Source organism: Corythoichthys intestinalis, chromosome 11, assembly GCF_030265065.1.
Source record: "Corythoichthys intestinalis isolate RoL2023-P3 chromosome 11, ASM3026506v1, whole genome shotgun sequence".
In the NCBI taxonomy this organism is placed as follows: Eukaryota; Metazoa; Chordata; class Actinopteri; order Syngnathiformes; family Syngnathidae; genus Corythoichthys; species Corythoichthys intestinalis.
The window spans coordinates 25374161-25388405 of NC_080405.1; the positions used below are offsets into that span (position 1 = coordinate 25374161).

Consider the following 14245-nt stretch of genomic DNA (forward strand, 5'->3'; position numbering starts at 1 on the left):
TATTTCGCCCTATTGATAGTGACATCAAAGGATGCTGAAATTCATGGATTTTCTGTTGTTGTCATTACATCGTTTTTCTTTGAAGGAGTTAAAAAAAAACATCATGTCAAGATAACAATAGGGAAACGTCATGTTCTCACAGTCTTTATTCATTGTAATTCACACACATTAGTTACATCTTTGGACTCGTCTATAATGAATTCCCATGAATTTTTTAATGTATTTTTTTTTTTTTCAAGTGACATTTTCAGGTGATGTTTTATCTAACAGATTTTTAAAAACAAACTAATGCTAATGGCCTGTCTACATCACAATGCCCATAATATTTTGCACATCGCTTGAGGCAATCACTAGAGTATCGTTAAAACTTTTAAATCAGAATTTTTGAAGGCCCACTGATTGTGAACAAACTGCTACAACTGTTACTGGTTTGAAGAATGCCCTTTCCAGACTCCTTTGAAATGACTGCTGTTTTCCCCAAATCTGTCTCTACAAAAAAAAAAAAAAACTAAGTCACAATTTGGGCATAACTGACATATGATTTTTTTTTGTGTCTTGCATTCCTATTAATCCATGTCATGTGTGTTTTTGACCCATTAAGATATACAATAAAATAAAATAAAATTTAAAAAAATAATAATAAAAAGGAGTGACGTGAACTTTCAGCATGGCTGGTATGGGAATAATGTCAAATTTTCAAATGTCAATGTTTTCATAAAAGGACCAGCTGTGGATTGTTTTTACCATTTTTCACAAGTCCAGTGATATTTGTTCACATGAATAAATTAATTTCTGATGAATTAATTTCCTATTTTGGTGAAGGTTCTGATATCATACTCCATTCAGTAAAACTCAGCAATGCTCATTTTATTGACATACAATTCACTCACTCTTTCCTCAAACGTCTACACTGTTGAAAAAATAATAGGAACCCACAATCATCACCGCATAACGCCAAGTCAGTTGCTCTTCTGGGATATCATCTTGTTCTTTTAACACTGGTATTCCTAAGGATGCATTTGTTGGTACATATACCTATTGAATCCAGAGAAGGGTCATCTGATCCTAACCCTAGTCAGATAATATCTATTGTGAGCGTTGATGTTTTCATTAATCATTCGCATTCATTAGAGCACCTTAGTTGATAGCCTAGTTCAAGGGCGTAGGTTTTCATAGGGACGGTAGGGACATAACACCACCAACTTTTAAGGATGCTCAAATTGTCCCCACCAACTTTTAAGCAACCTTATTTGCATTATATAGTAAGTTAAGTTATATAGGTAATTTAGATTGTCTTCCCATAAGTTGCAAGGATAGAATTGACCCTACACTATGTTCACTTACATGTATCCCTTTTCACTTGCTGAATGTGCTGGTCCAATTTTTTCTTCCTTCAAACGCACGTTTGATTGGCTGATGACTAAAACCCCACATTCACACAATCCCGACAGAATACATGTCGACATGCCGCCTCCTCCGCGCCCTTTGAAGAGGAGGGATATTAGAAGTTTTTTTTTTTTTTTTTTTTTTTTCCGGCCAGCAGCAGCCACTTTATGTAAAAAGACACCAATGTTGTGAACGTGGGGAACACACCACTAATTTTGCAACTGAAAGGCTGACCTGCATCAGTGTTAGCATAACATTAAACTGTGTGAACTTGCTAACCTTTACAACTCGAGGAGAAAGCTGCTTAGAGACGTGTCTTCCTATACTTTTTCTACTGTTTACGTTAATTCAACTGTGCATTTTGTGCATTTATTCCCTAATTAAAATGTATGTATTTTCTACAACATTAAAAAAATACTTTTATTTGCAGCCGATGCACATTTTTTTAACACCCCCCCCCCAAAAAAAAAAACAACAACACACAACTACTGTTAATTTCCTTTATATGAAGCAAGCATTTTGAAAAATGACTTTCTCCAGTGAAAATAATTTTACTGTGACTTTTTTCATTTTTATGTAGGAAACAGCTATTTTTGAGAAATGTACCCAATCCATTTGGTCTTATTAATGTCCCGTCCCCAGCAAAAAGTGTATATGCAGGTTATGCTGTTAAAGCATCCCTACCAATGTTGAGACCAAACCTACGCCATTGGCTAAGTTGAAACATATTGCGTTTTTTAATTTTGTTTTTTAATTCCTATTCAATTGTAGCCATTCAGAGTCGTCAGGTTCATCTAACTCCATTCTGGTCAGTTCTGTAGGCCAGAAACCGTCGGGTTTTGCAGTGTTTAAGGAAGCAAAAACAATTGTGAATCCGTTTTACCTACTGCTGTAAATATGACAAACAAAAGGTGAAAAGAATGGGCATTTGTAAGACAACCTCTAAAAAAGGATGGTTTTGCAGCTGGTGGCTACATAGCTTTCCCCTCTCCTCCCTTGTGCTAGATTCCTGTTTGTTTACCCTTTTGGTCAGATGGTGACGCAGCAGAATATAGCATAGAAGATCTGTATGTGCCTTGGTCAGAAGGCCTCCCAGCACATTGTCAAGAGTATGCAATAGATACCAAAAGAAAGCTATAGCGCTACTATAGCATGGTGGAGCTGACCATAGGACGACAACAAAAGAGCAGAATGGATCTGCGATTTTCTTCTTTGCGCAAGAATGAACAGGCATATTACAGCCATAGCCCTACAGATTGACCTCTAGCAACTTAGCAACACATTTCCATGTGTCCGTGCAAACTGTTGAAGACTGAACAGACGTGGCCAGAGTTTGAACCTTATGATCTGAATTATCTTCTCATATGCCATATTTGGTGCCTGCACCTCCACCCTCCCCCAACTACTCAATCATCACTACCACACACTCACTGATGGGGTCAGGAAGACAACAACTTGGTTGCAATTTGTACATTAGTGTATAACATGTTCACAAAATTAATACAGTAGAAAAAGACATTTCTTTAAATGATCAAATTTTTACATAACTGTTAGTTCGCAAGTATAAGTTTTCATTTTTGGAAGGCTAAATTTGGGCAGTGTTACTGCAAATCACAAATCACTAACTTCTGACTGTTGCTAACAAGAAGTGACGTGCCAAATGTGTCTACCATATTGGTATATATAGTCCAGGGTGAAAGTGGCTAGAATTTCTTGCCGAAACTCCCCGACGTGAATGTCGCCAAGGAGCCAGAAATTGTATTTGTTTATTTATTTTCTTTCATTGTTTGGGGGAGGGGATCAAACCTCTTAAGCAACTGAAATGCAAAGAAAACTGTTTTAGCACAATTATTTCTATGTCACATACAAAAACGGATTTTTATTCAAAATTCTATTTTTTCAATAATACAATTTAAATAAATAAATAAAAGTTAACAAAAACAGCAATAACCCCAACCTCCATCTCCTAATTTTTATTTTCCCTCATTTCCTCACATACTAAATGCTAAATCTTAATTTTAACTGCTGAAGAACATAAGATGTACATTGAAATTGAAGTTAATGTGAACATTTACTTTTCTTTTTTTAATAATAAAGATATAATTAACATACATTCAGAAAAATAAGTACAAATGACTTACTTTTTATTATGCAGAGTGAAATAGAATATATTTTGAAGATCGCACAAACATTGGCTACTTATTCATTTCCTTATGATTTAAAAAAGCCAAACATAAATGAACAAATATAAGTCCAAAGCGCACATTGACAGCTAAGATGTTCTGAACCTCCCCATCAGAGCAAATAAAACTAAATATGATAAACAAGCCTTCTCAACTCTTTCATTGCTCTTAAAGATTTGATCCATTTTATGTTGCATTGCCCTTTTTTTGTCACACCAATTCAATTTTTGCTGTTCCAGAAAACATGCACATTTGAACTAATCAGAGCCAACTATCTCTGCTGATCACATGTCAGTATGTCAGCCAATTGAACGGATAAATGAGCCCAGGCGTTTTACTTTGCTGCGTGCATTCGCACATTGACGTGACTCATCATCGTCAGGCTCGGATAACTGCAGTAGCTGGGGAAACCTCCATGCTGTCCGTGGAATAAAATCAATAATACATATTGGTGGAAACTGATTATGCTACACAAGCACTTTATTATGCTTGTTGTTAACACTTGTGTATGTAAATCTGATGTTGGTAGATTGTTTTCTTGGAGATGAAATGCATGTGTTGCAGCTTGGCATTTTACTTTTTATTTTTTACATAGCGTTTTGACAGTTGCCATCATATTTTCGGAATCAAAGCACCATGTACCAGAACAGGATTCCGGGCCTGAATCTTATACCGGAACTGCGTTCTGGCTCTGAATCTTATACCGGAACTGCGTTCCTGACCATTCTGGCCCACTTTCACCTCGTGTATAGTGCATGCATGTACATCAAAGAAATCTACTATCTTCACATTAATATTAAAATATACACTCACTGGCCACTTTATTAGGTACACCATGCTAGTAACGGGTTGGACCCCCTTTTGCCTTCAGAACTGCCTCAATTCTTCGTGGCATAGATTCAACAAGGTGCTTGAATCATTCCTCAGAAAGTTTGGTCCATATTGACATGATGGCATCACACAGTTGATGCAGATTTGTCGGCTACACATCCATGATGCGAATCTCCCGTTCCACCACATCCCAAAGATGCTCTATTGGATTGCGATCTTGGTGACTGTGGAGGCCATTTGAGTACAGGGAACTCATTGTCATGTTCAAGAAACCAGTCTGAGATGATTCCAGCTTTATGACATGGCGCATTATCCTGCTGAAAGTAGCCATCAGAAGTTGGGTACATTGTGGTCTTAAAGGGATGGTAGGCTGTGGCGTTCCAACGATGCTCAATTGGTACCAAGGGGCCCAAAGAGTGCCAAGAATATATTCCCCACACCATTACACCGTGGATCCATGCTTTCATGTTGTTGACGCCAAATTCTGACCCTACCATCCGAATGTCGCAGCAGAAATCGAGACTCATCAGACCAGGCAACGTTTTTCAAATCTTCTATTGTCCAATTTCGATGAGCTTGTGCAAATTGTAGCCTCAGTTTCCCGTTATTAGCTGAAAGGAGTGGCACCCGGCGTGGTCTTCTGCTGCTGTAGCCCATCTGCCTCAAAGTTCGACGTACTGTGCGTTCAGAGATGCTCTTCTGCCTACCTTGGTTGTAACGGGTGGTTATTTGAGTCACTGTTGCCTTTCTATCAGCTCGAACCAGTCTGGCCATTCTCCTCTGACCTCTGGCATCAAAAGGCATTTCCGCCCACAGAACTGCCGCTCAAGGGATATTTTTTTCTTTTTTTCGGACCATTCTCTGTAAACCCTAGAGATGGTTGTGCATGAAAATCCCAGTAGATCAGCAGTTTCTGAAATACTCAGACCAGCCCTTCTGGCACCAACAACCATGCCACGTTCAAAGTCACTCAAATCACCTTTCTTCTCCATGCTGATGCTCGGTTTGAATTGCAGGAGATTGTCTTAAACCATGTCTACATGCCTAAATGCACTGAGTTGCCGCCATGTGATTGGCTGATTAGAAATTAAGTGTTAACGAGCAGTTGGACAGCTTTACCTAATAATAAAGTGGCCGGTGAGTGATATATATGTATATATATATGTATATATATATGTATATATATATACATATAATTAAAATGTCTTGGATTTTTGAAATTCAGTCTATGGAAAGCACATGTTCAAATTGAGATAAGGTATAAAAAAATATACATATGAAAAAACCTTTTTGTGACTTTGACATTTTTTTTCCGAATGAATTAAACGTGAATAATTATCAATCTATCCAAGGATGCCAACCTCTTAAAACATTCTTAATCTTAATGGTTCTAAATTTTGGGGCCATCTCTTTTGCCTTTAAACATCTGAGCATTGGCTTAGATTTGTCAAACGGATGCTCTTTTATAAGGATATATGGGTGTGGTTTATGCAGATTGCAGCTGCCAGGCATGAGCTCTTTAAGTTTAGAGTGAATTTGGTTTGTCAAAATTTACATGATGGTGTGAAAGGAAACTGGTCGGTATGCTCATCATTAATCTGAGTGTGATTTTGCTTATAAGTTCAACATATTTGCATTTCTACACATTTGTGGAAGATGATCTTTATCTCAAAATTGAAATGTTTCCTGTATGCACATCTTTAACCTAGCATCTTCCCCTCATCTTTTGATTCCCCCCCTTTAAAAGCTACCTTTTCCTCTTATCCTTTTAACCGTCTTGGCTTTCTCCTCACATCAAAGCAACTGGTGCTGTCATCACAAGAGATGCTGTTAAATGTTGAATTAGTGAAGGTGCGAGTGTAAGGATGGCTCACAGCCTCAGTCTCTCTTACCTGTTAAATGATGCTGTAACTGTAAAAGTGAGGAAATGGGAATCTGCTGAGAGCAATTAAATCATTTACTGAACAGGTGGTACTGCATTCATTAGCACACACCTCATGCTGTGTATTTCTCTGTGCATGCATCCATAAATGTGGATGTGTTTGTCAGTGTCATGTTGCCTCGTATTCATACTGTGAGAGACTTGAAGACCCCTTTTAAATCCCGGTACACCCATGCTCTACTTCAGAAAATCACATATGTAAATATTGAGTCAGATTTATTATTTAGTGTGGCAAGAGACTTCCATTAGGTATTATACCCTTGTAGTTTAATACTGATATGTTGACTATGCTGAACTTTCAAATTTGAGATACAAGTAGTCATTGGAATTTTCATTTGAGCTTGTAAGTTTAAATTTGAGAAAGGTCTTATAAGAGCAGTGAACAATTCACAGTTTACCATGAACAAACAAACAAAAAAACAATTGTGTTGATACAAACCTTTGTGAATTTTTATGACCACATTTAATAAAAATCAACAAAAGAATTGTATAAAGTGGATGCTTACAAGAATATACACAACATATAACAATACAAGTCAATACTTAAAGATGCAAGCAAATATCTTAGTGTACGGTTGTCCATTTCATATGCATAAGTAATTTCCTGAAAATAAATACTTGCAAAAATCTGGCCAAAATAAAGGGGAAAAAATGCAATTTCAGTACCTGTTCACTACCAAAATTAATAGGCTAAATAACTTTAGCAAGAAACATGAATTAGACACTATTTGCTTTAGTGAGCTTCATAAAATAATGCCAGCGTTGGCCCCCTGGCCTTAAAGTACACAACTAGCTGGTATATAAGTACAGTTGGACAAAAATCAACTTTGCTTCAATGTGCACAATGTATCTAAAGTCCTGTATTTCTTCAGGCAATCTGCACAATACAATCATTGTTTTCTTTCTAAAAATGGTGATTTACTTTGACCAGTTGTGGACGTCTGCACCACGCCGCTTAAAGTTATGCAAAACCGTCCTGGATACTTGCCAATACAGATACTGTATATTTTAGTTATAGTCATATGGAATGTTGTAATTGGTTTGCAATGCTACTTTGTTCATTGGAAGAAAAAAAAAGATTCAATTACAAACGATCATAAAAAAACATTATTTTTCCAGTACTGACACTTGAAATACAGTATACTCTAGCATTCTTTTTTTTTTTCACCTTATTTAATAAATTAATGCATCACTGCATATGCATAGGCTTACTGAAGGAGCAAATAGCATAATCTTGCTTGTTCAACTTTGTCCCTTATAATCTACTCATTTGTCTTGCAGTTTCACACACGACCTTGGAATTTGTCTGTGAAATCACCCAAAACAAATACATGGCAAATGAGCTAAAACCCTCCTTCCTACTTTTCCTCTTTCAGTCTGTTTACCAGATGTTCTGTTAATGCAGTGTGTGCTTGGTTTTCTAGGTGTGTACACGTCTGTATGTCCACGTGTGCCAGTTTGTGATCCTTGGTGTCAGAAACGGATCTTTGTGCTTCTTCGAAATAGCTGAAATATTTGTGTGGTAATGCCTTGATTTGTGAGATATTTGAGTCATAAGCACTTGGAGTCTCCAGGGCACAGCATGTCATGTTGATGAGGGATGTCAGAGAGAGTTGTAAGACTCACTCAGTATACAGATAAACTATCTTGACAGTGGCGGTCAAAAGGGCAGCTTGGCATGCAGAGGTCGAATATTCAAGTCAGTGGGTTTAACAGAATATCATATCCACCTGCGGTCCTCTCAGTTAGTGAGAGAATGACAATAATAATCTCAATAGATTCAGCTGAGATGTTGATGTGCATACATTGGAAACACTAGTTGGTCTAATGACGAGTGTTGAGTCGTAAATTGGCCTGAAGTTTAAAGTGTGGTGCCAAGCTCCCTGTTGCCAAACGTGCCCACTGTGCATGGGGTGATGATGTGTGAAATATGTTCTTGGCTTGCATTACCATAGATTTAAGGTGCCAAGCGTAATCGTGTTTTGCCTTACTAAGAGGAAGACCTCGGGCATTGTTGCTATCCAGGCAAATCTGGTTTTTGGCCGTTATAAAACTTTTGTTATTTTTTTTTCCAAGTTATGAATCATCCAAATATAGTTTTCAAGAAAAAAAAAAAAAATACTTTTATGTGCCTAACACATTTTGTCGTTTCTTTCAATGTCCACCTTCAAATATTTCCAGTGTAATAAAAACAGCCATCATGACCATTTGATTTTATGCACCTTTTTCATAGCATTCATTTTTTAAATTTATTAACCAGTGTAATATGACAGAAATGTATCATGGTCATGCAAAAAAGCAAAAGCCTAAAAGTTTTACGGTCTTTTTTTGTTTTTGTTTGTTTTTTTGTTTGTTTTGTTTTGTTTTTTTAAACAGAATATCCATTGTGGCCGTATGAAAATAAAGACTATTCTATTCTCTCCTATTCTATTAAATAACATTCATGTTTTAGTTGTTCAGCAGTGCATTGTTGTGCGGAAGATTCAACCCCGGTTTGTGCAGTAAGAGATTTCTATTTTAACCTTGAAGAATAAAGCTTGATCCTGATGTCTTCCTGTGTCACTGTATACATCTAACCAATCTATTGCCGTTACTTAGCAAGAGTCCTTTGCTGGATTAAATCACACCCTTACTGGAGGAGGTGTGCATAATCTGACAGGTCTTAAAGTATGCACCGTGTCTTTTAAATTAGGGGATGCAGCTGGGATGGTCACAGTTTTTATTCCTTCTCATGTTACATTTGAATGTAGATATTTTATCAACTAAAATGTATTCCATCGCCACACATGTTGACCAGGGTCCACTTTACATTAGAAAAATGAAAAAGTGCAATTTGACAAAGTGTCCAGTATTGGGTCCTTTGTTGCACTGGAGCATACTTTTAATCGTACCCCTAATGCACAATTTAACATTTAGTTTAGTGACATCAGTTATTACCTGTCTATTGTTTTGTTTTTTTAAGTATACTTACTGACAAAGGTACCTGAAAAACAAATAGATTATAATTTGTACAATAAACCATTAAAAACGGCAATAACAAATTAAATGTTAGTATTGCTGACGGATAGTACAGTGGTACCTCGACATGTGATCGCTTCGATACACGATTTCGACAACAGACATAAAATTTGAGACGCCATTTGTTTTTACATCCTATGACATGCTCAAAATACGATTTATGACAGCCCGGCAGTTTCTTTGTTTTCCCACAAGACAGACGCACGGCGGATTTTCTTGTGAGAGAAATCAACATGGCTTCCAACAATGTTAGTACAGGTGATGAATAAAGGAAAAAAGGTGAGGCTTACCATTGAAATGAAGATGGAAATGATAGAAAAATATCAGCGTAGTGTCCGCGTCTGTGAACTGGCTCAACAATACGGCCGTAGATTGTCTACTGCGGAAAACACAGACAAGACTGAAAAAGCAGTTTCTGCTCTTGCATCCCTCTTTAAAAGAAATTGCTGTATTTTAAGCCAAAAGAATTGTTTGAAAGAACGATATGTCAATATGCTGCCGTAGCAGATTCATGGCACATTAAGCCCCCAAACTATATATAATTTGTCCGTTTTACCCTCAAAACCCTCGTTTACAGACGTCACACAACCGCTTTTGTTTCAATCATCCATAAAACATAGGTAATTTATATTTGTTATTCAAACTGTCATTTTGTAACTCAGATTCATTAATCAATGTCTAGTATTTTGTTTAAAAAAAAAAAAAAACGACTTAAAAAAATTAACTCTCATATTTTAAACTTTTAAACAAATTACGTCACAATGGGGAAAAAAATGGTGGCTGTAAAAAAAGTCACGGATATCTACCTCATAACTATCGCTTAATTGTATTTTTTTTGTTACTATCGCCCAAAAATCCAGCTGTGTCTTGACAGTGATACATGCTACATGGAGTTTTTGGATCGAAACAAGGTAAGTACGCGCTAATATCTCGTTAAAGTCATGGCATCTTTAATTCTGCTCTCGCGTGCTCTCACCTCCAGATAGGGTTTTGCTGTTTAAAACTTTTTTTTTTCTTTTTTAGAAAGCCCTCCTGTTCAAAATTTTTCTTCCCCCAGAAAATTGAGATTTTAAGCTTTCCAATGATGTATCACGAGTGCATATCGGACAATTTTGAAAATTGGCCAAATTGGGGGTCTCAGAGCGGAACTTCAAGTCACCTGAATGTTTTCCGCCCCACGATCTCGGCGGATCTTCTGCGTTCGCCAGTCTTTATAAGTTAAGGTGACAATTATTATTATTGTAACATCACCAAAGAAATCGCCAGCTCCGTCAGGTTTTTAATCATTTATTTCAGAACTTGTGCAACACAACATGTCTACTGTCTGACGCCCAACAACAGAACACGAAAGTGAAAATAAAAACTGTAATGCCCTCCCTCTCACTCTGTCGTCAGCCACGCAGTGCGTTCAGGTACACCCCGCAAAATACATCTGCCACATTAGAACCCAATTCGTTACATTATTAGAGGTATTAATATTATTATTATGATTATTATGATTTTTATTCATAATTTATTTGTTTTACTCCCTGTAATTGCATTTGCAATAGTAACAGCAGTATTTATTAAGGATTTCATGGATGTTTTCGGGCTGTGGAACGAATTATTGGAATTATAATGTACTGTTATGGGAAAATCCTGCTCGACATAAGAGCATTTCGACTTAGAAACGAGGTCCTGTAACAAATTAACTTCGTATATAGAGGTATCACTGTATATCAAAACTGATAATTCTAAAAACAGAAAGATTTCTTCTCTACATTGTCTATTAGATATAATTATTATTTTGGATCAGAAGTACATTCATGTCTGCTTTTTTTTTTTTTTTTTTTTTTTTTTTTTTAAAGTTTTCTTTAGTCAACTTTTTTGTGAGCGTATTGTCCTACTCAAACCTTCTCTATGAGAGAAGTACTTGCTAAAGACCTAAATTCAAAAAGACCAATGAAACGGTTCCATTGTCACAAATGAGACGGCAGAGTGTGCAACAACACTCAGTGTCAAAAAGATAACATGAAAATGTTGAGTTCCGAAATTGTGGCGTGCACATGAGTACACTAAAGCGTGTGTCAAGAGAGCAAAAGGGAAGTACTTAGATATTAGACGCCGCTCAGCCTCAATGTAATGCACAATTTATATCCAGCCTAAATGGAGTACGGTACCGTACATAAATCCAAATTCAAACTAATTACACATCCTGATGAGGAGATTAAAAGGACAGATATCACATTTTTCACAATGATGACAGGGCGGCTTATGCTTCCATGTAAAACACAGACTGCCTCTGTAACCAAAACAGCATGACTCATGCAGTTTGGGAGAGAAGAGATAGTGTGACAGAAAAGAGCTCGAGGCTGTCTTTAATATTGGATGTGTGGCTGATGCACCCTAATGGCTTAGCATTGGTCTATTTGAGACAAGAATAGCTTGCTATCTGGGCTTGCATTTGTGTGTGTGTTCACACAAGTTTGCTTAAGTGTCTGACTCAAAATCAAAGATATTTAGCTATTATAAAGCTACACATTGTAAATAACTATTCAACTTTTGACCTTTCCTATTACTAACGTGTTTTAACGAATTATAAATGACATACATAACACATTTCAGGGATGGTTTTGTGATCTGTGAAACATTGTCACAATGTTTACCTCTCTTTACGTAAATCCCGTGTTACGGCCATTAATTAAAAAATCAAAAATTGGGCTCAGTATCAATGCGAATACATCCCTAGCATATACCTAGGCCTACCTACTTATTTACCGTAACTGTGATTTACCTTAAAGAAACACTTGGTAATGTTTCAATTTTGGTCGATTTTATAGATGCCGGTGGACAAAAGTGGTAGTATTTTGCCGTAAGGAAGACTGACTTTCCCATGAGGACCAGCACACACCTAGTCTGGAACTCCAGACTCACTGCTGCTCCAGCTCCTTAATGGAGCCCGAACGAAATCGTCCATGCAATCAGATTCGTTGATTTGCGTGACGTGTTCTTGACGAGCAACGTCACTCTTGCGCGTCGGAAGTCTTCTCCACAACAACACAGATGGCGAACGAGAGAGCCGAGAATATGTTCGTATCAGCGGTCAATTCAGTTTAAATGACCAAAAACACATTGAGTCACTAAAACCAACAGTCTGTCTCTCGCTAGCCATGTTGAATAAACTTCTCCGCTCTCCTTGAATATTTACGTCCTCACGCTAGAGATTCTTGTCGCTTTACCAATGTCACATCCGCCCGTCGTTGATTGGTCCACTCCACAGTCTGTTTGCTGTGGCTTGCTCTGCCCTGGCAATTTGATCCGCTGAATAGTCGCCAGACTCTACCGCTGGAACAGCTGGAGTCCCAGGCTAGCGCACACCCACAAAGTGTTGTAAAATCATCAGTCAATCAAAAATCAATCCCACGGTCGCCTACAGATGGATTAAACAACATTTCTGTTTCCAGTGGCTGTGTGTAGGATGAATAGTAATAAGGTAATGAATCCATTTGTGGCTAAAGAATAGCATATGACGGTTAGTAACCATGTGGCTTAAGTGGCTAACATCCTAACCCACAGGAACTCGTCAGCCTCACGCCAGCGAGTGAAAGCCAGGCTTCTTTTCCCCCTCCTCAGACAAAACTTTTGTCTCTTTTGTTGCTCTGCCATCTTTGCAGAATTTGCGTTAAAGCGTTCGCATCGACCTCCGTCTTTATAATAAAAGGGAAAAGGGGCAAGTGACGTATGCCGTAAAGCAGTCAGCACATTTGTAGTTTTTTTTTTGTGTGTGTGGCACCCTGCCACACTCCTCAAAGTTGATTAGTGCCAGTAAAAGCAGAGCCACTCAAGATACTGTATAAAAGAGGTGTCATTCAACTAGTTGTCAGTCAACATATATCGGAAATGTTAGGAAAATATCTTATAAAGGTTGAAAAGTTACCTAGTGTTTCTTTAACTGGATTGCTTTCTTTTGTGATCCTTTATTTTAGGTTACTACCAAACGTTCTGAAGTGGAACGAAATGCAAATTGCAGGGATACAAAAGCAGAGTACATAACTCTGCTTTTAAAATGTTTACTTGCAATTTGATGTGATTTTTGTGATGTAATTACTCTCAGAAACATAGTAAAAAGCCAAAAGATGGATGATAAGATCCTTAAATATAAAACAATTCCAACACACACTCAAGCTTAAAAGCAAACACAAAGCAAAGGCCAATATTTATAACTGTATGTATTGTGTGACACAATTCATTGTGTGCATTGCACACACGTTGACCCAGCTTAGATCTCACCACGCTCGGCTGTTGGCACATTATTATCACAGACAGACAGACTTAAAGCAAAGCAACAGAGAGGATGAAAGATGTGAGGATTGTAATGCTTTAATAGTATTTGTTCTGCCCTGCTCTCTTTTTCTCTCGGACTCTTGCTCTGTGTGTTTGCGTACAAGTGTGTCTGTACCAAGTTTTGATGACTCCTTGTTCAGAATGAGCAGGCTGAATCTGAATGAAATTTAATTTGGATGCACAAGAGTGGAATATTCATCAAACCTATCAAAAGTATTTTTTCAAGGTAATGGTGAATTGGAATGCTATAAGGCTGCTCTTGCTTTGTGCACAGTAACATTGTCACTTATGTTCCAATCTGTGATTGGAAAGTTGTTTTTCAGAAACATTACAATAAAATTGTATAAAATCAATCACAACTAGTGTGTTAAATAGATGAAGGACTTCCTGTTCTTCTGGTGTAGTCAAGTGGGAGCTAGAATGGAAGAAAATGAGTAAAAATGGACAGTGATCCCTCGTTTTTCGTGGATGAGGACAAGAACCCGCCGCGATAAGTCAAAATCCGTGAAATAGCCCCCCCAATTAAAAAAAAAAATTTTGGGGCGCGTGTTCAATGTATTGA

General features: G+C 37.4%; 1 protein-coding gene across 3 annotated transcripts in view; it reads left to right on the forward strand.

The window, feature by feature from the left end:
* Positions 1–14245, forward strand: part of il1rapl2 (interleukin 1 receptor accessory protein-like 2) — a 409390-nt gene that overhangs the window by 37219 nt on the left and 357926 nt on the right. The gene's annotated exons all lie outside the window — the stretch shown is intronic.